The following is a 26,002-nucleotide window of genomic DNA, read 5'->3' on the forward strand; positions in this document are numbered from 1 at the left end:
TAGTTGGATACCATCACCCACTCAATGGACATGAGTTTCAGCAAACTTCAAGAGATAGTGAAGGACAGGGAAGCCTGGTGTGCTGCAGTTCATGCAGCAGCAAAGAGCCAGGCATGACTTAGCAACTAAACAACAATGTATATATGTAACTGAATCGTTTTTTTTTTTTTTTTTTTTTTTGGTATACTTGGACCAAATATCATATTGTTTATCAACTATCCTTCAATATAATTTTTCTTAAAGGTATACAGTTGCAGTAACCTAACCTCCAGAAGTAATAGGGGTATGTCAGGATCAGATTCTAGCCAAACCTTACTATTTCGTTTCTTCTGGCACTCCTGAATGGTTTATGTCGCTGATGGGGCATCTTGTTTGGTTTTACATTGGAAAAGAAGAGGGAATATTGCATACATGAAAGACATTCTCGTTGTGTTGTAAGAAAGTCATAATTACCTATAAAATTTCTTTAACAGATATGAAGCATATCTTTCTCTACTTATTAGTGAATTGAGCGGAGATGTAGAAAAGAACTGTTATGCGGGGAAAGGCACATTAAATCTACAGGCACTGCCAGCATTTGTAGATGAAATAACGTAGATTTTGCAGATAATCAACTTTTTCAAAATCAAAGAGAAATTTAAAATATCATAGATTTCTCTTTGATCTAATACATAACACCATGTGTGTAATTGAATATATTGCTCTATATATTTTAAATTTCAAAGCTACTCTCACTTTATATTTACCAACAAGCAATATATAATTAAATCATCTTTAAATTTCTCTTACATATTTTTCATCTAAGCATAAATAAGTTTATTTGTCCCTTTGAGACTTTACTTTTAGAGTATGAAAGTGTGAAAGAAGCTGAACAGGAAGTGAATACATGTTCTAAAACCCATACTGCTCATAATAACAAAGAAAAAAATCTTAGTACATCTTGCACAGCCAATTGCAATGAAAACAGCACTTTGGTGTATTATTCTAGTTCCACTCATATTTCTTTATTACCTATTGTTTTTAATTTGCCTTTTCCAAAAAACAGGCTTTAGTGCTAACCTGAAAGAAATGGCACTGATGATCAAGAATACAAGATTAAAATAATTTTATCATAAATTAAATTTCTACTTGGTCATCAAATTAGCAGCAAGATTAAAAATGATAGTATCTATCATTCTATCAAGTATAAATGATTCTAGTGAAAATCAATAAAATGTGTATCCACTGCTAAAAGAATTTAAAATAACTCTTCTGGGGAGAAATTTGGCAATGTTTCCCATGCGCTGCTCTATAGCTCTACCTCTAGAAATACACACTAATGAAATACCCAAACCTTGGGAAAAATATATGTAGAAAATTGTTAATAATAGCTTTATTTACAGTAATGAAGAGCTGAAAGTAGCCTAACATTATAGAGAGGATCTGATAACTGCAGTGTATATTTATATATGGTATGTTATATATGATCTAAAGATGGTCAGTAAATGATATTTGGAGGTTATTTGAACTCAGAAGGAATAGTATAGGAGTGAAGACTTCTAGAATGGGGATGTGAGAAACTACTGGAAACCTCTCACTAGGAGAGATATCTATTAGTTGATCAAAATTAACAATTATCAAAAGTCTCTGGAAAAATGTTAAGTTAAACAAATATCCATCAACAGATGAATGGATAAAGAAATTGTGCTACATATATATAATGGAATATTACTTAACCATAAAGAGGGATGAATCAGCATCAGTTGAACCAAGGTAGATGTTCCTCAGTTACGTTATGTTCAGACATGTCTGCCTCTTTGGGACTCCATGGACTGCAGCATGGCAGGCCTCCCTGTCCATCACCAACTCCTGGAGCTTGCTCAAACTCAGGTCTATCAAGTTGGTGATGCCACACAACAATCTCAACTTCTGTCATCCCCTTCTCCTCCTGCCTTCAAGCTTTCCCAGCACCAGGGTCTTTTCCAATGAATCATCTTTTCACATCAGGTGGCCAAAGTATTGGTCATCAACATCAGTCCTTCCAATGAACACCCAGGACTGATCTCCTTTAGGATGGACTGGTTGGGTCTCCTAGTAGTCCAAGGGACTCTCAAGAGCCTCCTCCAACACCACAGTTCAAAAGTATCAATTCTTCAGTGCTCAGCTTTCTTCATAGTTCAACTCTCACATCCATATATGACTACTGGAAAAGCCACAGCTTTTGAAAGACGGACCTTTGTTGGCAAAGTGGTATCTCTGCTTTTTAATATGCTGTCTAGGTTGGTCATAGCTTTTCTTCCAAGGAGTAAGCATCTTTTAATTTCATGGCTGCAGTCACCATCTGCAGTGATTCTGGAGCCCCAATAAATAAAGTCTGACACTGTTTCCATAGTTTCCTCACCTATTTGCCATGAAGCAATGGGACCAGATGCCATGATCTTAGTTTTCTGAATGTTGAGTTTTAAGCCAACATTTTCACTCTCCTCTTTCACTTTCATCAAGAAATGCTTTACTTTCTCTTTGCTTTCTGCCATATGGGTTGTGTCATCTGTATTTTTGAGGTTATTGATATTGCTCCCGGCAACCTTGATTCCAGCTTGTGTTTCATCCAGCCCAGCATTTCTCATGATATACTCTGCATATAAGTTAAATAAGCAGGGTGACAATATACAGCCTGGACGTACTCCCTTTCCTATTTGGAACCAGTTGTTGTTCCTGGTCCAGTTCTACCTGTTGCTTCCTGACCTGCATATAGGTTTCTCAAGAGGCAGGTCAGATGGTCTGGTTTTCCCATCTCTTGAAGAATTTTCCACAGTTTGCTGTGATCTGCAGAGTCAAACTGGAGAAGGAAATGGCAACCCACTCCAGTATTCTTGCTTGGAGAATCCATGGAGGGAGGAGCCTGGTGGGCTACAGTCCATGGGGTCACAAAGAGTCGGACACGACTGAGCGACTTCACTCACTCACTCACACAGTCAAAGGCTTTGGCGTAGTCAATAAAGCAGAAGTAGATGTTTTTCTGGAACTCTCTTGCTTTTCCAATGATCTAATGGATGTTGGCAATTTGATCTCTGGTTCTTCTGCCTTTTCTAAATCCAGCTTGAACATCTGCAAGTTCACGGTTCACATACTGTTGAAGTCTGGCTTGGAGAATTTTGGCATTATTTTGCTAGTGTGTGAAATGAGTGCAACTGTGCAGTAGTTTGAACATTCTTTGGAATTGCTTTTCTTTGGGATTGGAATGAAAATTGACCTTTTCCAGTCCTGTGGCCACTGCTGAGTTGTCCAATTTTGCTGATATATTGAGTGCAGCACTTTCACAGCATCACCTTTTAGGATTTGAAATAGCTCAACTGGAATTCCATCACCTTCACTAGCTTTGTTCGTAGTGATGCTTCCTAAGGCCCACTTGACTTCGCATTCTAGATTGTCTGGCTCTACATGAGTGATCACACCATTATGGTTATCTGGGTCATGAAGATCATTTTTGTATAGTTCTGTGTACTTTTTCTACCTCTTCTTAATATCTTCTGCTTCTGTTACATCCATACTATTTCTTTCTTTTATTGTGCCCATCTTTCCATGAAATGTTCCCTTGGTATCTCTAATTTTCTTGAAGAGATCTCTAGTCTTTCCCATTCTATTGTTTTCCTCTATTTCTTTGCATTGATCACTGAGGAAGGCTTTCTTATTTCTCCTTGCTATTCTTTGGAACTCTGCACTCAGATGGGTATTTCTTTCCTTTTCTCCTTTGCCTTTCACTTCTCTTCTCAGCTATTTGTAAGGCCTCCTCAGACAACCATTTTGCCTTTTTGCATTTCTTTTTCTTGGGGATGGTCTTGATCACTGCCTCCTGTACAATGTCACAAACCTCCATCCATAGTTCTTCAGAGACTCTGTCTATCAGATCTAATCTCTTAATCTATTTGTCACTTCCACTGTATAATTGTAAGGGATTTGATTTATATCATACCTGATTGGTCTAGTGGTTTTCCCTACTTTCTTCAATGTAAGTCTGAATTTTGCAATAAAGATTTCATGATCTGAGCCACAGTCAGCTCCCAGTCTTGTTTTTGCTGACTGTATAGAGCTTCTCCATCTTTGGCTACAAAGAATATAATCAATCTGATTTCGGTATTGACCATCTGGTGATGTCCATGTGTAGAGTCTTCTGTTGTTGAAGAGGGTGTTCGCTATGACCAGTTCGTTCTCTTGGCAAAACTCTGTTAGTCTTTGCCCTGCTTCATTTTGTACCCAAGGCCAAATTTGCCTGTCATTCCAGGTATCTCTTGATTTCCTACTTTTGCATTCCAGTTCCCTAGAATGAAAAGGACATCTTTTTTGGATGTTAGAATTTGCAACAATTTGCAAGAATTTTGAGAGTTAGAATTTTGTGAGAATTTTGGAGTTCTCTCAGGAGAAGATGACCACACATTCTTCTCCACCATCTTGCACCATGCACCAGATGATCCTAGAGCCTGTTATATAGAGTAAAGTAAGTCAGAAAGAGGAAAGTATCATATATGAACATGTACATACGGAATCCAGAAAATTGGTACTGATGAACCTATTTGCAGGGCAAGAATGGAGACAGAGATGTAGAGAACAAATTTGTGGACATAGCAAAGTAAGGTGAGGATGAAATGAATTGAGATAGTAGCATTGAAGTATGTACATTACCATGTGTAAAACAGATAGCTAGTGGGAAATTGCTGTACAACACAAGGAGCCCAGCCCAGTGCTCTGTGATGACCTATAGGATGGGGAGGAGACTCAAGAGGGAGGGGATATATGTATACTTATGGCTGATTCACATTGTTCTGTGGCAGAAACCAACACAACATTGTAGAGCAATTATCTTCCAATTAAAAGTAAACTTTTTTTTTTTAATCTCTGAAGAAGAGTCAAAAGATATGCAACCACAAGAGAACTTACTCAACCAAATCTACCAAAACTCAGTAAGAATTGTGGATTTCCAGCCAGGATAAGCTGCCAGCCAATTCTAGATGAACTGGCAGCCAAATAACAGTGTCCATCTCTCCCAGCTTCTATCTGGAATCAGACATTGGTGAATATTGGCAATCTCATTTCCACAGTGCTGCAGAAAGCCTACACCAGTCATGTGGAAGCAGCTGGGTGGTGGTGCCTGTTCACCCACCCCCAACTCCCATGAATCAGGGAAGATTTGGGAGGCGTAGTAGTAAAGAGTGCTGGCCCCCAGCCCCACACAGCTCCTTACTACAGGAAAGCAGCCCCTGGGGCTTAGCAGCTGAGTGGCAGCTCCCAAACAGCAGTAAAAAATCCCTCATTTCCAAGAAGCTAGATAAGGGGGAAATGGCAAGAGAAGGGAGCTGTACAGAGAGGCAAGAATAAGATAACAAAGAATTCTGAAATTTCATATTATAGACACTGTTCTACTCTTTAAACATTAGAAGCCATAGGAAAAGCCTAACAAGGGGAATGACATTATTAGATTTATATGTGGAATGATTAGGTTATTCTGGAAGTAAAGATTGGTGGGAGAAGGTGAGAAGAGAAGTCAAGAAATCTGGTGAGAGGCTTGGATTAACGAACTAGGAAAAGGAAATGGATATAAGAAGAGTAGAGACAAAAAATATTTGTCCAGTGATTATGTATTTCATTGTCCATAGAGGTTCCCTGTAGAGGGAGAGTGGGGCACTCTGAGTTACTCTGGGGCCAGGCATAAACTGGGACTGCTCTGGCCACACTGAGGCATTCACTCTGCCAGAGCTTGGATAAGAGAAACCCCTGGCCTGCTTCTTTCTTTTGGTGATCCTTCCTAGCCTCACATTGTCTCAAATAATATCTATGTGCTAATTTATAAATGTTTCTCTAGAGCTCACATCTCTGCTCTAAATTCCATGTTCCTATATCCAATTTCCTATTTACTGTCTACAATCAGATATCTAATAGAGCTCCCAAACCTACCCAAACTTTAATTTTTAATGTTTCTCCCCAAATTCCCTCTCTATAGTCTTCCCCAACTCAGAAAAAAAGGAAATACTATCAATTTTCACGCAGAAACTCTGAATCCACTTTGATTCCTGCCTTTGCCTCAAACAGCACATTCAATCTGTCAGTGAATCCTGTTGGCTAAATCTTCAAAATACATCCAGAATTTGATCCCTTCTCTCACCTACACTATGATTACCACTCTTATCCAAGCTCCTACAATCTCGTGTTTGAATTCTTGCAATAAATTCCTAACTAGCTTCATCTTTGCTCCTTCCTTGCCTTCATCGCTACCTCTCTACAGGTTATTTTCAACACAGCAGCCAGAGTGATTCTGTCAAGAGGGAAATGATACTGTATTAATCATCTACTCAATGTTCTAGAGTAGCTCACAAAGCCCTATGTTCTCTATCCCTCAATCCCCAATTCTAGCTCCTAGTATCTTTGTCATTGCGTGTTCTGCATGAGTTGCCCAATCTGCTTGCCGTTTCTCAAAATTCAAGACCATTAACATGTGCTTACTCTCTGCTTAACATTTCAGATAACAGCATACCTCTTGCCTTCACCTTTCAGTTCTTTGCATAAATGCCAACTTTCCAATGAAGTCTTCCTTGACTATTCCATTCAAAATAGCAAAACTCATCCCATCTCTCTTTCACACACAGACAAACCCCTTTTTGTTTTCTTTATCTTCAAGGCATTCATCTTTATCTTTTATGATTCATGAGACCACAGTCTAGTCACAAGAGAAGGAATTTCTATGCATATTGTTTTGCACTCTACCCTCAGTACTGAGTGCCTAAGAAGAAACAAGTGAATGAGTGAGTGAATGAAAGACGGGTTCACGATCATTTCCAAGCTTCTGGCTTATACATCTGGATGGATGATGATGTCAAGACAAAGACTGATAAAAGAATTGAAAAATAGGATTCTATTCTTTAAAATAAGATAAAACCATATGTCATTTTATAGAAATGTCAACTTCATTGAGGTTAATAATGTTAACAGGTAATTTTAAAGAAAGCAAGGATAATGTTTAGTCCTAGAAATTTATTATTTAATATTGTTAATAGTTTAACAAAGCTGGCAAAAATTAAACTATTTCTTTTTCTGAGAGGACATATGATAAAACCTAACATCTATATAGTCATATTATCCAAGAAAACTATCAAGCTTTATTTTATAAAGTAATGAGCTTATTTTCCACTATAAATCATATAAAATATTTAATATGCCTTGACACCTACTCCCATCCTGCAGGTATTAGACAACGTTGAACAAGTGACCATATGGGGTCAGTTACAGAAGAGGACAAACACACATCCCTGAGTGAATAGCTTCTCTCTCTTGTGGAACACACACAGTTCTGAAGAAACTTCACAACAACAGTCCTCTTTATAAGAACATATATATATATATAGATGCTTATTTTGAGAATTTAAAAGTAAGCAAAGTTTTTAATGTGCCTCTATATTAACAGTAAAAAGGAAAAAGTTCTTAGTTACACCATCAGCTTGGCAATTTCTGTTTGGAACTATAAAATTATTTTTCCTCTTTGTGTACATCTTTGGTAGCAGACTCTATTGATGTAGTTATAATATTCTAGGAGAGCAAGTGATTTAAGGAAAATCATAAAACTGCCCCAATAACCTTTTCTAAAGAGGACACTTAGATATTTTTCTTTAGGTATACATGTATGGAATTTTTCCAGGGGAGGGTGAAATTCATTAAGAAGTAAGGCTACGAGGAATTTCAATTTTTATACGGCCAAACAAAATCAAGATCTTCCCAATTTTATTCAGCATAATACTTGGTCTTAATAAAGTAAAATTTGTAGAGTACTGATGCAAATGGATTCTTCTATACTGATGGGGATAATTAGAGTACAAGAGCTTCACAGGCTAGACATTCTAAGGCAGCCTTTTATCAAAGCAGTCACTCTACCTCAGTCTGACAGTTAACAACATATGATCTGATAAACAAATACTTTCACACAGAACAAAAGTGCCATTAAAGGCCAAAACTGTCAACACAAATTCCATTCTTGCAAAAGAAAAAAATAAACTGTTGATCACCTCTGGTTGTCTTAACTAGCATGAAGGTTGTCATGGAAACGTTTCTGCGAAGTTCACAGTGATGAAACACAAACACTTCCAGTTTAATTGCTATTAGGGTTAGCATACCAGAGTTTATTTATACTCAGTGTGCATTACGACAAAATGTAATAGAAATAAAGCGTATAATGATCTAGCATACAAAGCCAACATTTTCTTTTAAAAAATTAAATGAAAATGAAATTCAATGGCAGTTTAAACTTTTTCCCAGAAAAAAAATAATAAATTCCCAATTTCCTAAAATACCTACCCTGATATCTTTGTATTTTTTTTTTCTGTAGTACATGATTTATAAAAATATTTCTGTATTTTTACTTCTATAGCATGTGATTTACCAAAACACTTACTTTTCACACTAAAAATCAACACACAAAATATATTAAGATAAAAATCCCAGAATGGCAGAAATTTAAATATTCTCAGCTACTTTTTCATATTAAGATTATGCAATTACTAATGTTTAACTAGGAATTTGTTTCTAGGGATGGTTTGCCTAGAAATTTTCTTTCTCCTAACTGCTTCCTTAAAAAAAAAAAGAAAATCTATAAAAATACTGAGGAAAAATAACAGTATAGGCATGGTTACAAAAATACATGGAATCATATTAAACATATGCTTAATAGGGTGGCTTTTGAATAGCAAATCTTTCTGATGTGTTCTAGAGATAGATTTTGCCCTAAAAGTTTGAACAAAGTTTTCTTTTTCCCTCAAGAGAAGTGTTTGGGTTTCATTTTACCACATTTTCATCACACTTAAAGAATATTCTTTAAGACAAAAATAATTTTAACTTTTTAAATTAAATACCCAATATGTACCCAAAAGTAAAATAATTGTGAGGTACAAGAGAAGAATAAGATAGTTCAAAACTTTATTTCTAGTTAATGACAGAAAAGTAAAGGACTCCCCTGGTGGCTCAGTGTAATAAGAATCCACCTGCCAATGCAGGGAACATGGATTCTATCCCTGGTCCAGAAAGATTCCACATACTGCAGAGCAATTAAGCCCATATGCCACAATTACCAAAGTCCACACTCTACAACCCGTGCTCTGTAACAATAGAAGGCACCGCCATGAGAAGACCCACATGACTATAAACAGTAGCCCCCTCTCCCAACTAGAGAAAAACTGCAGTGAAGACCCAGCACTGCCCAAAATATATACATAAGAGTAAAAAAGTATATATATATGCTGCTGCTGCTGCTAAATCACTTCAGTCATGTCCGACTCTGTGTGACCCCAGAGACGGCAGCCCACCAGGCTTCCCCATCCCTGGGATTGTCCAGGCAAGAACACTGGAGTGGGTTTGCTTGCTTCTTTTGTCTGAAATACCTTAGATCTCTGACTGCCAGAATCTTTTCTTCTTGACTTGGGTATGTTGGAGATATCACATCTTCCACTCTGATTTGTCCTTTTCATTCAGGAATGTGGGGAGGAAGCTGAATACTCAGTTGGCTAGAGTTACAGAGGAAGAAGATATCTTAGCTATATCACAGATAATCAGTATGTTAGCCCCTGGACAATTCTGACTCAAAGCCCAATGGCAGACTTTGTTTTGACTGGTAAGTAACTTGAGGCTAAAAAATTATATTTTAAAAAATTATGGTAAAATTGCACTTTGGCTACTCATGTGTTTTTAGAATATTTTAGGTAAGTATCGTTTAATTTAATGATGGATAACTACAAGTCATGTGATATTACTTTTTCTGTGAAAACTTAGAAGCCTATGCCTGTTCATTTCTTTTTTTACTACTGTTTGCTGCTAGGGAGTATAGGCTGAACTTCATAATTTAAACTTCACTGTATTTTACTTTATGTTATTCTCTAATTGCTTTCTATATCTTTACTTTTATATATATATGGAGAAGGCAATGGCACCCCACTCCAGTACTTTTGCCTGGAAAATCCCATGGACGGAGGAGCCTGGTAGGCTGCAGTCCATGGGGTCGCTAGAGTCAGACACGGTTGAGCGACTTCACTTTCACTTTTCACTGCGATATAGCTAAACAGCCAATAATGTGTCACTAGGGCAAAGATGCACAAACAAGTTGATATCTATTGTATCACCAGGTCACAACAGTGTGCAAGCAACACACACAACATAATACTATTATCCTGGTTCACGAAAAAAAAAAACATAGAACTTTCAGTTAAAACCTCTGGATTTTTAGTCAGGGTTTTTCCACTAAATATCTAGGCTCAGTAATGAATGCTGAGCAGTGTTATTCCTAAGATATCTTCTTCCTCTGTAACTCTAGCCAACTGAGTATTCAACTTCCTCCCCACATTCCTGAATGAAAAGGACAAATCAGAGTGGAAGATGTGATATCTCCAACATACCCAAGTCAAGAAGAAAAGATTCTGGCAGTCAGAGATCTAAGGTATTTCAGACAAAAGAAGCACAGAATGTTTTGTTTGTTTGTTTTAATGTCCTAAAAAGAAATGGAGAGTATGAAAATGGACATAAGGCTAAGCAGCTAGGAAGAAAGAAGCTATTTCAAAATACTGGAGAACTTTACGCTATTGTGATTCTGTTTGATTGTTTAAAAATTCTGAATTTCCCCAGAAGACTTTTAACTGGGTTTCCATTATCAGAAAGCATTTATTGAATGTCTAATTGCACAAAATGCTACACAAAGATATTTACATAGTGATAGTCCTTGGCCACCTCATGCGAACAGTTGAGTCACTGGAAAAGACACTGATGCTGGTTAAGATCGAGGGCAGCAGGAGAAAGAGGTGAAAGAGGATGAGACGGCTGGATGGCATCACCAATTCAATGGATATGAACTTGGGCAAACTCCGGAAGATGGTGAGGGACAGGGAGCCTGGCATGCTTGGATCACATGGATCACATGTGTCCATGGATCACAAAGGGTTGGACACGACTTGGCAAGTGAACAGCAAAAGTCCTTGAATTCCTGGGCTTTTAAAATCTAGATCAAACAACACTAAAATGGCATGTTCAGGACACTATAGACAATAGACTAAATATCTTTTGTCAAGAAATTTTTTAAAATTCAAGTTTTGGAGTGTTCAGATCCCTGACTAGTGACTAATTTGAGGGTAAATAGAAACTTTCAGAACTAATTTAATAAAAAATAAAGTTTTAAAAGTACATTAATAATAGGATATCTATACTGAAAATGTAAGGCCAAGGCTAAGAATCTGCTTCTTAAATAAGAGATGAGTCATTCTGGGGGAGAAAGGACCTTTGCAAGAATTCAGTAATTTACAAGAGTGTTAGTAGTTTAAATTAGGATAAGAGGTGGTGACCTGACATTGAATTCCCTGCTTTTAATGGCTACATCTTCTTCATTTCAGGATAATACTGAGCCATGATCAACCACAGATGATCATGTTAACTAAAGTAGGAGAAATGCATTGATTAGTAATTGAGGTTTAGTTGCACATTAAAAAAGAGGTCTTTTGTTAATTCTGACAGTTAAATAGTAATTATTATTGGAATACCCTTAGAATTTATAAGATATTAAGAAGCAAACAAAGCGCAAGAGAATTTAATCTACCACATACAAATTTCTGATCCTTATTCAATCTATTTTAATCATTAATTCAATGGTCTGTCCCTAATTTTTGAGTATACACAAATAACTATGTCCTGCATCTATCTATTTTCATTGTCAAATTCAGTATAAATTTTCTATCATTATTGTTTCTTATTCACAATATATTCAGTAAGAACTATGTTCTGTGTATTTCTCTATTTCCTTTATTTATTTTTATTTTCTAATACTGACTACAAATGTACAGCTACTTTGATACATCAAACAAGGAGTACTCTGGAAAAAGGAAGAGGGAAAGGAATAGTAAGAGAAATCTGATTTTAAATTGTTTTTAAATTGCAATAAAGTTATAGGTAGGCTTGTGCTCGAGCATTTCTGAGTACAACATCCATTTATTTCCATGAAGTTGAAGAAAACAATAAATGTTTTAGATAAAGACAGAATTTACAAACTGGAAAAAAAAAATCTGTCTTTTGCATGCGCTAGCTTGATGCAATCACTTCTTTTATAATTCATCAATCCAATGCCTTTTTAGTCTCTTTATATTCTCTGGATACCAAAACAAAAAGGGAAAGTTCTGACATTATATGCAGTTATTCACTGACAAGTAAAGTTAATTACTGATGAGTTTATCCCTTCTGAATTCTATATTTTTATTTATCATTACAGAATAGGTCTTTCCCACCCAAAATAAACATTAGGCATTGCAGCAGGCAGACTCTAAGGTGGCCCATAATGATCTCCATCATCTGGTACTGGTATTCATGTCTATAAGACATACATAATCCCATCCTCTTGAGTGTGGGAAAGACTAGTGATATAATTTTTAATGAAGGAGATACACCAAAAGTGATGAGATAACACCACCATGATTATATTACATAAGACTGTAACTCCCATCATCCTTATAGACTATCTCTACAGACCTTCTCCTTTGTTGACTTTGATAAAGCAGACTTTCCTATGCAGAGACCTACATGGCAAGAAACTGAGGGCTGTCTCCAGTCAATAGTCAGCAAAGAACGGAGGCCCTCAGTCCAAAAATCACAAGGAATTGGATTCTGCCAAAACCATTTAAGATTAGAAGTAGATCTTTTCCCAGATGAACCTTGGCATGAGACTACAGCTCTGACTGACACTGTGACTACAGTTTGTGAGGGACACTGAAGCAGAGTACCCAGCTAAGGCATGCCCAGATTCCTGAGTCAAAGAAACTATGTATGAAATGATTAGTCATCTCATAGTAATTTGATTTTTGTGGTAATTTGTTATCCAACTATAGATACCTCATACAGGCATCAACAAAAATTAAAGAGATTTGGGGAGAGGGAAGTAGAAGCATCTAAAAGACCAAGTTGAAGAGTAAACCACAGAATTATTTTGGTTTAATCATTTCAAGATGACATGAGTAGGAATACATGATCTATAATGTCTTCCTCCACATAGCTCCCATCCAGAATACAATTACCACCTGAATACTAGACAGCTGCCAAAGGGCTGGACTTTTTCAAAACAAAATTATGTATGTCCCTTCATGACCAGATTATTCTAAAAGTCTATCATTTATTTCACTTTAATACATAGCCATGTGTCACTATAAGAATGGTACAGGTTAATATACTATTTAATCATGACTGCTGACCAGTTTTAGTTGCTAAACTAAAGATTTAAGTCAAAATAATATTCCGGCAACATCAGTTAAGGGAGAGAGGCTTTTATAAAGACTTCTATATTGTTACATTTCATGAGAATAAAGGCATTTAAGAAGAGTATACACTAATCTCACCATGACTATGCATTTGTGCACACACGCATCCACATAAATTTATCCACATAAATTCATACTGAGTATGTGTGCTATTATGTGCTTGAATATTTGCATAAATATACCTATCAGGTCTCTATGCATTATTCAAAACTCAGGTCAAGTGTTCATATCCTCTGTACTTTTTTTCCTGAAGCTTATATTAGAACAGATCATTCCCATAGGTTGCTGGTTATAATGCTTAATTCACTTAATCTGCATTATGATCATGCACACATACACACACACACACACACACACACACATGCATCCCCACTACATTTTGTCTCCTTGAGAGCAATACTAAGTACTCATCATCTTTAAATTCTTAAAGACATAGCACAGTATCTTCCTTGCCTGCAGAGATTGCTTTTTTTTTTTTTAAGGAATCCATATGAAATTCAAATAAATAGTTATTTCTCCTTATTAATCCCTTTAAAAAGTTATGTTCTTCACTAGAACCAAGTTATCTTTTGTTAGATATGCACAATTTTCATAGTACATATGAAAGTGAAAGTCACTCAGTCATGTCCAACCCTTTGTGACCCCATGGACTATACTGTCCATGGAATTATCCAGGCCAGAACACTGGAGTGGGTAGCCTTTCCCTTCTTCAGGGGATATTCCCAACCAAGGGATCAAACCCAGGTATCCCACAAATGAGTGTTTTGTGGAATAGTGTGATGGGCATGTGCCCAAACTGGCCTATTATCAACCTAAGACCAAGAGAGGGAATCCCTCAATTGGAAAATCTACTCTAAAATTAAAAAGTGGTTAGGCTTTCTTTGGGTAGGAGGACCATCTTGTGGGAAGGAAGGGCAAGAATTCTGACTCACTGAACACCAGGGACCCCGCTATGGTGAGGCTTTATAGTCAAGAGCAACAGTGCACGTGCATACTTACTGTCGTCTGACTCTTGGCAACCCCATGAACTGAACCTGACAGGCTCCTCTGTCCGTGAAAATTTTCAGGCAAGAATAGACTGACTGAAAGAGTGGAGTGTTTACTACTTTCTCCAGGGGCTCTTACCCACCCAGGGATCGTTTGCAGGTGGATCCTTTACTGTCCAAGCCACCAGGGACGCCCCCAACCATCAGGAAACAGACTGATGCTTCTGCTCTGAAGCTGCGTTGAACAGGACAGCCACACTCTTACCTCACCGACTCTTATTATATCACTTGGCCTTGGACAAAGAAAGATAAAACACAGTCTGTAACCACGAAGATCTCAAAGTCTATTGGAAAGCAGATCTATAACAACAGATTGTGTCAAGTTATGACATAGATTAAACAGAATCCTTTGCGAACTGAGAAATGGCAACACACTAATACAACCAAATAAATAAATATCCCAATATTAAAAGAAATCCCAGGAAGCTTAGGAATCCACCCTAAAAAAGAATTTAAAATTTAAAACTAAATTATGGAATGATTTTAACAAAAGCATCACGATTTGATCCCCATGATTAGAATAAAAGCCAATTGCTTTCGACAGGCTACTTAGTGTATTATCACTTTTAAATCCACGCATGGATAGTATTTAACATGAAAATGACCCCAGGTTTATTAGAACAGCACAATTAAGTTTGTAGTTAGGTGTGAGGGAGGACAGGCTGTGTTAAGCAAATCACAGTATTCTTTTCCTTACAAGCCTACCTCCTCCCCAGGGCCAAACAATGTATCTCCAAACCACCACTTTGGCTGTGGTTGGAAGATATATTTACATTATGCAAATTTTACAGGCAAACACACACACACACACACACACATATACACGATGAGATAAAAATGGGAGAGAAGCCCATAAAAGGAAAATCAAGTCAAAAATATTTTGATAAATCAGCTCCTAAGCATATATGCTCATTTTGTAAATTCTCCCATAATTTCATACAGAAGACTAATTTCATCTTGTCAAAAAGTCTTTTAATGTATGTAAACTTCCCAGAAGCATGGATTCTGTTATAGCTTAACATAATGTCAAAAATCTGTTTAATAAGAAAATGCTGTGTATGGCAGAAGACTCAAATACTTACTTTACAAGGATTTTTAAAAAATGTTCTACAAACATTTATGTACTTCAGAATAAACACAAGACCTTTATCAAACTTTTGCATTTCATACTGAACATTTTGTTTATACACAAAGCGGAGAGAAGTATCAAAGTTGTCTATTTAAAATTTATAAATGTGTAATCTGCAACTAGTCACAGAGAACCAGATTATGTTCAAACAAGCTACTGACACATTAGCAAACATTACACCATAAAAAAATCAATATATGGTGGTAAAATCTCTTATAATTAAAATATATTTTACTAAATAAATGATAAATACATAACAGTTGGCTTTTTGTATTTGTATTTTCATTAATTAAAAAACAATATTTTTATTGCTATGCAATATATGTAGCTGACCACATAAAAAGTGGTAAAACCTGGGAAATATCTGTTTATTATAAAATTTCCAGTGGCTTGTTAATTTCTTATTTTGACTGTAAACTGCACTTTATCGCAATTCAATACTGCCAGCTTCAAAATAAATCAGAATAAGAAGAGGCAAGTAAACTTGTGGAAAAATCAAGAAATATAAAACATTAATCACAGTGTTGTTCATTACACTTGCTGGAAACATACAAGTGAGTCACTTTTGCATAAAATTTATAACTGATGAGTACCACACCACTCCTTAATAATTGTGTATAATTCAAATGCTACCTATACTACAGCATATAAAAAGCTTTAGATCTACTAAGCTTTCATGCTGATCCATCAACTTAGAAAATGTTTGTAAAAATTTTTAAAATGCAGTGTAAACATTTCAGCCCTGAACCTTCTTTCTATGCCTTTGAACCTTCTCTTTCATGTGCAGTACCTGAAGGCCCACTGGGAATAGCTGCTGAAAGCCCCAAAGATTGGTAAAACAGAATTTCTGACTCAGGAAATAAAGATCAGCTGAATAGGATTCCCATACGGCAATCCAGATCAATGGAAAAGCAAGCCCAGAAATTTACAGTATCTATCCTAGACAGTACAACATGAAGGTTGTGTTTCATTGCTGGTAACAAAACTCCCAGTGGCCAAGGGAAAAAAAAAAAGGAGATACAAAAATTGTAGATCCAGTAATGAGGAACTACACTTTATTTTGACATTTTGCTTTAAGTGGAATTAAAAACACTGCCTTTATTTGGCGTCACTGATACGGTAAACAATTCCTGCAACCAAACTATTGCATTCTGCTGAAACAACTAAAACAGTAATGAGACACGGATTAGTTTTAGGGAAAATCTTTACACATTTCCAGCAACTATCATCTTAGATGGTGATGGTTTCATATGCTTTATGCCAAGAAAAATAATGATTTACTTCGCTTGTGAAGAAAAACTCAGAATACACCTATAAATAATTTAAAAACAAATTATAAAACCCGGAACAGTTTATTACAATACTCTTAAATTCTGATGTACTGAATAATCCATGTGGAACAAGAATTGCCTCTACAATACTGGTACTGGGTGGCACTCCAGTTGATATTTCAGTTCCTTAAATAGCATACACTACCTCATAAGGCAATCCTTTCCCTTTTTGGACATGCCATTATTCTCAGCATATCTGGAACTGAGTAATTTGCATCTGTTTGGTCCTATTCTGACTACTGTGCTACATACATTCCCTGTTCTACATAACTATTCTCTTAAATATTGTGTACCATCGGCTTTCCCCGTCTCTTTGCTGCTGCTGCTGCCGCTAAGTCGCTTCAGTCGTGTTCCACTCCGTGTGACCCCATAGACGGCAGCCCACCAGGCTCCCCCGTCCCTGGGATTCTCCAGGCAAGAACACTGGAGTGGGTTGCCATTTCCTTCTCCAATGCATGAAAGTGAAAAGTGAAAGTGAAGTCACTCAGTTGTGTCCAACTCTTCCCGACCCCATGGACTGCAGCCTACCAGGCTCCTCTGCCCATGGGGTTTTCCAGGCAAGAGAACTGGAGTGGGTTGCCATTGCCTTCTCCACCCCTTCTCTTTAACTCTGCATTAAACAACCCAGTTCCTTACTCCAGTATTCCTGCAACATTGTTTCCCAATTCTTTGAAACTATGTTTATCTCCAGACACAACTTCAGTTTTAGTTAAAGAGTGACATTCAAAATTTAATACAGTACTACACATAGGTTTCGGATAAGGCAATGGCAACCCACTCCAGTATTCTTGCCTGGAAAATCCCATGGACAGAGGAGCCTAGTAGGCTGCAGTCCATGGGGTCGTGAAGAGTCAGACACGACTAAGCAACTTCACTTTCACTTTTCACTTTCATGCATCAGAGAAGAAATGGCAACCCACTCCAGTGTTCTTGCCTGGAGAATCCCAGGGACAGGGGAGCCTGGTGAGCTGCCGTCTATGGGGTCGCACAGAGTCGGACATGACTGAAGCGACGCAGCAGCAGCACAGATAGGTTTACCCATTTCACAACATTCTCTGCATCTCATCTAGCCACCATGTTTTTGTGGGTTTGCATTAGATTTCTACAGTAAAGACCCATATATTCATTGACCACTAGAACTCTTCTCTTGGATTTCTCAAACTCAGAATGTCCAAAATTGAATTTATCCTCTCCCTGACCCTTCACTTCTCCACTTCATCACACTCCAAATACACATCCACCTCACAATTTTCCTACACAGTATCGTGTCTAGGCTAGAAATGCTTAATCTTCGAGCACTCAATCCACCTCCTTCGCCTTGTATCACCCAATTCCATCAAATCTACCATTCAATTGAAGAGTCTGGGCTCTAAGACAAACTGCTGGAGCCTAAATCATTGCTCTGCCCTAAGCAGTTGTGTGGCCTTAACAAGTAACTTAGCTTCTCTGTGACTCAGTTTCCCCATTTTAAAAATGTTAATAAGATAATTTGCCTCATAAGGCTGCTGTAAGGACTAAATTAAATCATATACCCAACGTGCTTAGTAAAATGATCAGTCCACAGCTCATAATGCACAGCAAATATTAGTTGCTATTATAATCATTATCACTGCCTTACCATCTCTCACATTATCATTCTCATCACTGCTTATTGTTTAGTTCAGGTCCTTCACTGTTTTTCATCTACATTATTGTTGGAGCTTCAAACTGTTGTCTCTGCTTCCCTTCTTGTAATACTCTTTTTTATATAACTTTGATCATGCCATCTCCTAGTTCCAAATGCTTTGATGGTTTACTATCACTCTTAGGTTAAAGGCACATTATTGAATGTGATATACAAAACTCTAGGTAAGATGGTAAATTTCTCTAGCCACATTTATCAGCTCTGTTCTCCTAGCACATGATGCTTGAGCCACAGTGATTTATCACCTCTGTTCTTCTAGCATGTGATGTCTGAGCCACATCTGATCAACTGTAATTTGCTCACAATCAGAGATTCTCAATCCTTTTTTTTTTTTTTTTTTGGTGTGTTACTAAAAGTGGCCAAAATACTCGAAGATTCTGCTCCTCACCCACCTAAATATCCCATCTTGTGAATGCTTATCTTCCAAAAGAAAAGGACTAAACAATAGGAGATATCATTATACAGGAATGTTTTCATGGGTGGTGTATCTGTCTGCTTTAGCAAGAATGATATTTTTTAGTCACTAGGTCATGTCCAATTCTTTTATGGCCTCTAGACTGTAGCCCACCAGGCTCCTCTGTCCATGGGATTTCCCAGGCAAGAATGCTGAAGTGGGTCACCATTTCCTTCTCCAGGGGATCTTCCTGACTCAGGAATCAAACTTGTGTCTCCTGCATTGGCAGGTGAATTCTTTACCACTGAGCCACCAGGCGAGTCCAGCAAGAATGATACAGACTGGTTTTATTCAAAGTACGGCTGAAAAATCAGCAGCATCAACATCACCTGGGAGCTTGTCAAAACTTAACTATCAGACCCCACACTGATGTACTGAATTGCACGATACTGGATGCTTGGGCCTGGTGCACTGGGACGACCCAGAGGGATGGTATGGGGAGGGAGGAGGGAGGAGGGTTCAGAATGGGGAACACATGTATACCTGTGGCGGATTCATTTTGATATTTGGCAAAACTAATACAATTATGTAAAGTTTAAAAATAAAATAAAAAAAAATAAAGTTCTTAAAAGAAGAAAAAAAAAGAATTTCTGTGGATGGGGCCCAGGGATCTCTTTTGTAATAAGCTCTTCAGATTCCTACATTTGAGAAGTTCTGATGAAAATCATGCATGGTTTGTTTTTCACTCATGATTTACCAACAATAAGGCATGCAAGAGCTAAAAACTACTACTGATACAAGTATGAATTAACACTGAAGGATACAATCCTGAAAAAATAAGATGATGAATCTATACTAATCATTTATAATTCAGACACAAGACAGCAGCAAACACCATGACCAATTTAAGAGAGTCCAACTGATATACTGATAAAACATTCAAGAAAATACTGGTAATTCCAGCCGCCTGTTTGTTGAGCATGAGCAGTTAGAGCTTTACAACTTATCAGTATTTCATTGCACTTCAATTTCTGATGAAATACTAATATCTTGTAGCAGACTCTAGTAATGCGTTGCATTTTGGCAATGTTATATATATTTTAGTAAGCTTTAATATCCAACTTAGACTACTAGTAAATATGAGCTACAGCCCACGGGGTCGCAAAGAGTCGGTCATGACTGAGCGACTAAGCACAACACAAGTAGTCCTTAATTGTTCTTCAAAGTAAAAACCTATGCAAATTTTTTCACTCATAAGAATGGAAGAATGGATTTGCATTTGGGGATTAATTTAATTCTAAAATGGACTGTCCTTGCCAATCAGGAGATGACCAACCACTTTGTCATTATTGCTTGAAAGAACCAGAAAAGCCCTCATTTTCAACACTGGTACATGAAACAATCTGCCAGTAACAATTCAGAGTTTTCTTCTGGGAAGCCTCTCCTGTCCCCACTCACCCATTCTGTGGCAGCAGTCCCTTCTCTGTCTACCTCTAACATGCTGTGCCAACCTCTGTAACTGTACTTACTGTGTAGTGAAAAATCTGTTAATTTTTGTGCCTGTCAAGATCTTCTCAAAGCTTGATTCTGCCTAGGTAAAGACAGGAGTAGTCAAAAAAATTCTTGGCTGATATATAACCAGTCATTTACTATACCTGTCTATTCTTAGCTTCCTCACATACTTTTTATATCTTCAGTCATTCTGAAAACCATTAATTTTTCCCATTTTTAAAATCATGCTTTAATGATGACAAATTTCACACAGAATAAGAAATTATGCATAAGGGCAGTATGAGGGGCATAAATTCTCTATTAATTCATTCATAATCTAGAATGAGAGCACAGTTTCTATTAAAACTTCACATTATTTTTTGCCATTCTTATTCATAAATGTTACAAAACATTCAACCACTGTGAATCCAAGAAACAGCAGGTGGAAATACGGTAAAGGCTATGGTAGAAACACAACTAGAGTGGGAATTAAAAGATCCAGGTACTAACCTCAGCTTGACTAACAAATACTAGAACCCGATGCTAGGAAAGATTGAAGGCAAAAGGAGAAGTGGTGACAGAGGACGAGTGGTTAGATAGCATCACCGACTCAATGGACATGAATTTGAGCAAGCTCTGGGATATAGTGGAGGACTGAGGAGCCTGGCGTGCTGCAGCCCATTGGGTTGCAAAGAGTTGGACCCAATTTAACAACTGAAGAACAGCAACAAGAAACTATCCTAATTTATCAAGACCTCAGATTCTCCAATTCTAAAATACAAATTTGAAGTAATCCATGGGATATAATGAAAGCACTTGTCCCAGAGGTGGCTATAAAGATCAAAAAAGTAATGCAAATAATGTATATTGTAAACATTCCTAACAGCATTCACTATTATAATCATGTAACAACAAATAAGGGACTATAGGGCTATGCAAAACAGAATCATTTGTTAAATCAAAGTAAAAATTTTCTCGTGAAACATCAAAATCATTTTCAACTGCCAGGTTTAGAGAGTTATTTAGACACAGGCTCTTACTAAAGATTCTGCAATCAACTCTGAATACTTGCCATGTAAAAAAAAAATAAAAAAAAACCTGGGATGGGAGAGGGGAGGTGTTATCCCAGCTTCACAGGGATAGTCCCTAAAGGATAATCTTAAATTGAGACATAGGGAGGCATGAGTGCCCTTGAAGGAGCCAAGACAAAATGTCAAAGGCTTGAGGAGGAGATAATTCTCTTGTGAAGACAACCCCTCACCAAATCCTCGTCACCTTCCATCAAATCACTCTTCTTTCACATGAAGTGTTAACCATAGTTACCCTATGCATTTAAAATTTAATCTCATATATCTTACTATTATTTTTTCTTACTGTATACTGTATTTTCTTACCCAACGTTCAACCTCTATTCTTTGTGTCACATTTTTATTCAATTAACTCTTACCCCTAATTTCCAGAGTTCTAATACTAATCTTTTTTCCCCTATTGCTCTCATTTACAGCTATAATTTTAAGTACCTTGAGAGCTACCATTTTAAACGTCTTAGATGTTTTCAAATTTTTACTCTGACTTTTGATTTTAATAATATTCTAGTCTTCTTAAACATTTTCCCCTTTGTCATTTTTGCTTCAATTTATTTATTATTTACGATACCCATTTTTAGGGCCAGCAAAATGTTAAGTCCAGAAAAGAGCCTAAAGAAAGTTCTTATAAGGTATGGTAGTTCTTATAAGGTATAAAGTTCTTATGGTATAAGTTCTTATAAGGTTCTTAGAAGGTATGGCAGCTTTCATTTTTGCAACTTCTTCTGCCACTCTGATTCCCCAAAAGATTCACTGGCCTAGTCCTCTCCAAAAGATCTTTAGCTCCCATGGGACAAAGCCCACTAATCACTCCCCACAGAGCCACAAGGCTTACTCGGCAAATGACATCTGGATTTGCTCCAATGATGTTGTTAGTTAACTTTTCATGTTATCCAGGCTTTATGCAAGCTATTCTGTGTATTTTAAAAATCCTAACTCCAAAATATGTAACAAACAGTATTTGGGTCATTATAAACTAAAAGACACGAGGAGCCATTACAACCAGAGGGATAATATGAAAATAAGTGTTTGACTACTATGTTATAGAACCTACTAGAGAGAGAATGGCATTGAAACATGTATAATATCATATATGAAACGAGTCACCAGTCCAGGTTCGATGCACGATATTGGATGCTTGGGGCTGGTGCACTGGGACGACCCAGAGGGATGGTACAGGGAGGGAGGAGGGAGGAGGGTTCAGGATGGGGAACACATGTATACCTGTGGTGGACTCATGTTGATATATGGCAAAACCAATACAATATTGTAAAGTTAAAAAATACAATTAAATTAAATTAAAAAAAAGAAAAACGCCATCATTCCTTCAATAAATATACATTAAGCAACTACCCTGTGCCTATACTCTGGAAGACACTGATATAGCAAGGAAAAAAAGAAAATAAGAAAATCCCTATATCAGAAATATGGACAGTTAACACATATTTCAAAAGACCATATTGCATTAGCCAAGCAAGCGCTGGAAGTGTCTTAGATAATGACAGTGAATTTGGGCAAACTCTGGGATATAGTGGAGGACTGAGGAGCCTGGTGTGCTGCACCCCATTGGGTTGCAAAGAGTTGGACCCAATTTAACAACTGAAGAACAGCAACAGCAAGCAACTATCCTAATTTATCAAGACCTCAGATTCTCTAGTTCTAAAATACAAATTTAAAGTAATCCATGGGATATAATGAAAGCACATAGAGAAAAGCAGATTCACTTAGGTGACGCTTAGATAGTCAAAGGGACACAGTAATTACTGATTCAAAACAAAACAGCCATATAAGTTATGTTCTTTTTCTGTTTCACACAAAGTTTATAAATTTTCATTTGCTTGAAGTAGAGAACTCATTTATTATCTTTATTTCAGTTCTTCCAGGATTTCAATTTTTCTCTTTGGTTACTGTTTTCAATCTCTGATTCTCTAATGCAAGTAAAAACTTTAGCATAATACAACTTCAATATTTTCAGGCCATCAGGCTCTCAAGTCCACCAGCCATCACTATTAGGTTCATTCTAAGAGCTGAACATCAATAACTATAAGACACTGTGAGACTAGAAATAACACAACTAAACCTTCTGGAAGGAAAGCAATGTTTTATATTCCAAATAAGAAACTCAAAGAAGAAAGATCTTCCAGGAAGAGATCTATAGTACACTGTTGAAAGCATTCAAATCTGTAGCACAATGAGAAATTAGGGGTTAAACACATAAATTTGGAGTTGTTGTGTCAAAGAATTTAACTGACGTTGTGGAAATGAATAAAGTCAAATAGGAAACTGTATAATAATAAAATTTTTAAAAGAGTACAATATACCTTAATCCTTCTCATAATCAAGCTATCAGAGCTGTGCTTTGAAGATATATCTTTGGCTTTACAGAAATACACAAAAGATCCCTTCAGAAGATCTACTGCTGGAATGTGGTCAAGGACGTAGCCCCTTATATATCAGTCATTACTCTCTCCTGTTAAGGCCTGACATGAGAAACCTCTTATAGAATTTAGTCCAAGGAATGGCATTCCCTTTTCTGAAGAATGCTATTCTTCCTTCTTTTTCAAAATGGATGCTCTAAAACTAACTGCATTCCACTTTAACTACTAGGAACCTCAGAAGCAAATTAGCAGCTTAACTACAGGTCTCCTGGTCTGCTTTCGGTAGACATCTGCCATTATTTTCACTTTCTGTACTGCATCCTGTAGCTGCATGAATTCCTATATTCATTTATCAATTGCTGCATAGCAAACAACTCCCAAGCTCAGCAACTGAAAACAACAGCTTATTTCTGATAAGTCTGTGAGTAAGGTGTATGCTTCTTATAAGGACCTGGAATAGGCTCACTTTGCAGCGGCATTCACCTGGTAGGTTAGCTCTGGCAGAATTCCCTTAGGCCCAGTAGGCCTTGAACAGGCTAGATGTCTCCATATGGCCTTTCATCTTTGGGAGGCTAGAATAGGCTTCCTCACATGGTGACAGTGGCATTCCAAGAAGGCCAGCACTTATCATCTGTCTACTTGCATCATATGTGCTTACGTCCCACTGGCTAGAGTGAGTCAGACACATATATAAGCCAGAGTCACTGTGTGCGTGACTCACTGCAAACGATTAATGTGGTCTTCCTAATAGGGCTATTATTAATACTTATTTCTCTCGCAATCCTCCTAATACTTGAATGTTATTCTTTAACAAAGTTTATTTCCTATCTGCTCCATATCTTATCTTTTTAAGAGCTAAAATATTCCTTATGGATGTTCTAAGCTCATACTAGTCCAACATATCAGTGAATGAATGCTTATGTAGGATTCAAAAGTATTTTAAAATTTAAAATGTACCATATGCCACAGCAAATGCTCACTCCCAAATTCTTAAAGATCTCACAAAAGGAATAAAAATTGCTTTGGATTTAAGTTGCAAAAGCTTTTACAAACATTAGTGCCAATCAGTTCCCTCACCATGAAGAAATGCCTCAGTTCCACTGGTGATGTTCCACACTCAAGCTCTTGAGGCACTCTGTACCTGTAATCAATAGCAAATGTATTATCATAAAGTATCCAAAATGCCTGCAATCTTAAAGTCAGAAAAAGAACCATTATCTACATGAAGTACTTCTACACCAACTACTCCAATTAGCAACCCAAGAAGATGCTGAACAAATGTAAAAATGTTAATCTGAAGAACAGAAAATAATATAAACAAAATGCCAAAAAATCACCAAAGAATACATGTAAAGATGAAAGAAATTCATTAAACTTGTTTCATCTTACAAGTACTTTTAAGATATCTTAGTCAGTGTTAGTGTTAGTCGCTCAGTCGTGTCCGACTCTTTGTGACCCCATGGACTGCACCCCACCCAGCTCCTCTGTCCATGAGATTTTCCAGGCAAGGATACTGGAGTAGGTTGCGATTTCCTTCTCCAGGGGATCTTCCCAACCCAGGGATCAGACCCAGGTCTCCTGTACTGCAGGCAGATCCTTTACCGACTGAGCTACAAGGGAAGCCCTAAGATACCTTACATAACTTTAAAGATAAGTTGAACAGGCATTAAAAAATTAAACTATTAAAGACATGAATATAGTTCTCGTGACTAGTTTTAATATGTACTTTTGTATCCCACTGGCTTTTTTTAAAACACCAATTTCAAATTCAAGATTGTATGTTTTTGTGAAAATGAATGGGCTTTGGAATAAGATGCGTGAGTATGTAACTTGAAGGGTAACCAAACTGGTATCAGGTAAGGTGGGTCTCTGGACTGCCAAGGTCTGCACTATGACTGGGGCACACATAACTAAAAAAAGTCAAAACAGCCCTTCTGGCTGCAATTATGATGCCAAACAAGATGCTGTGCTGTGAATAGGTGGCAAAATGCTTCAGAGATTTTTCCACCAGGGGAGACAAAATGTGGAATTTTACTGATGCACAGTAGACTTTTTTTGTTGTCGTTAAATTAGGCCAACAGCAGAGTTATTTTTAGATTAGTTACTTCACTTTCTCTTCTTAATGGGCTGGTATACAAAATAGGACAGAAAATGCACCATATGCCACAG

At 37.1% G+C, this 26,002-nt stretch overlaps 1 protein-coding gene across 1 annotated transcript in view; it reads right to left on the bottom strand.

Annotated features, from left to right (window-relative positions):
* The window catches only part of FOXP2 (forkhead box P2), a 624,182-nt gene extending 599,208 nt beyond the window's left edge, over positions 1 to 24,974 (bottom strand). The window contains exons 1-3 of the mRNA XM_055590318.1: positions 24,911 to 24,974; positions 20,409 to 20,470; positions 14,425 to 14,574 (exon numbers count right to left, since the gene is read on the bottom strand). The gene's annotated coding sequence lies outside the window, so the exon portion shown is untranslated. The remainder of the gene's footprint in view (positions 1 to 14,424; positions 14,575 to 20,408; positions 20,471 to 24,910) is intronic.
* Positions 24,975 to 26,002: the final 1,028 nt, after the last annotated feature.

This window comes from Bubalus kerabau, chromosome 8 (genome assembly GCF_029407905.1).
Source record: "Bubalus kerabau isolate K-KA32 ecotype Philippines breed swamp buffalo chromosome 8, PCC_UOA_SB_1v2, whole genome shotgun sequence".
Lineage (NCBI taxonomy): Eukaryota > Metazoa > Chordata > Mammalia > Artiodactyla > Bovidae > Bubalus > Bubalus kerabau.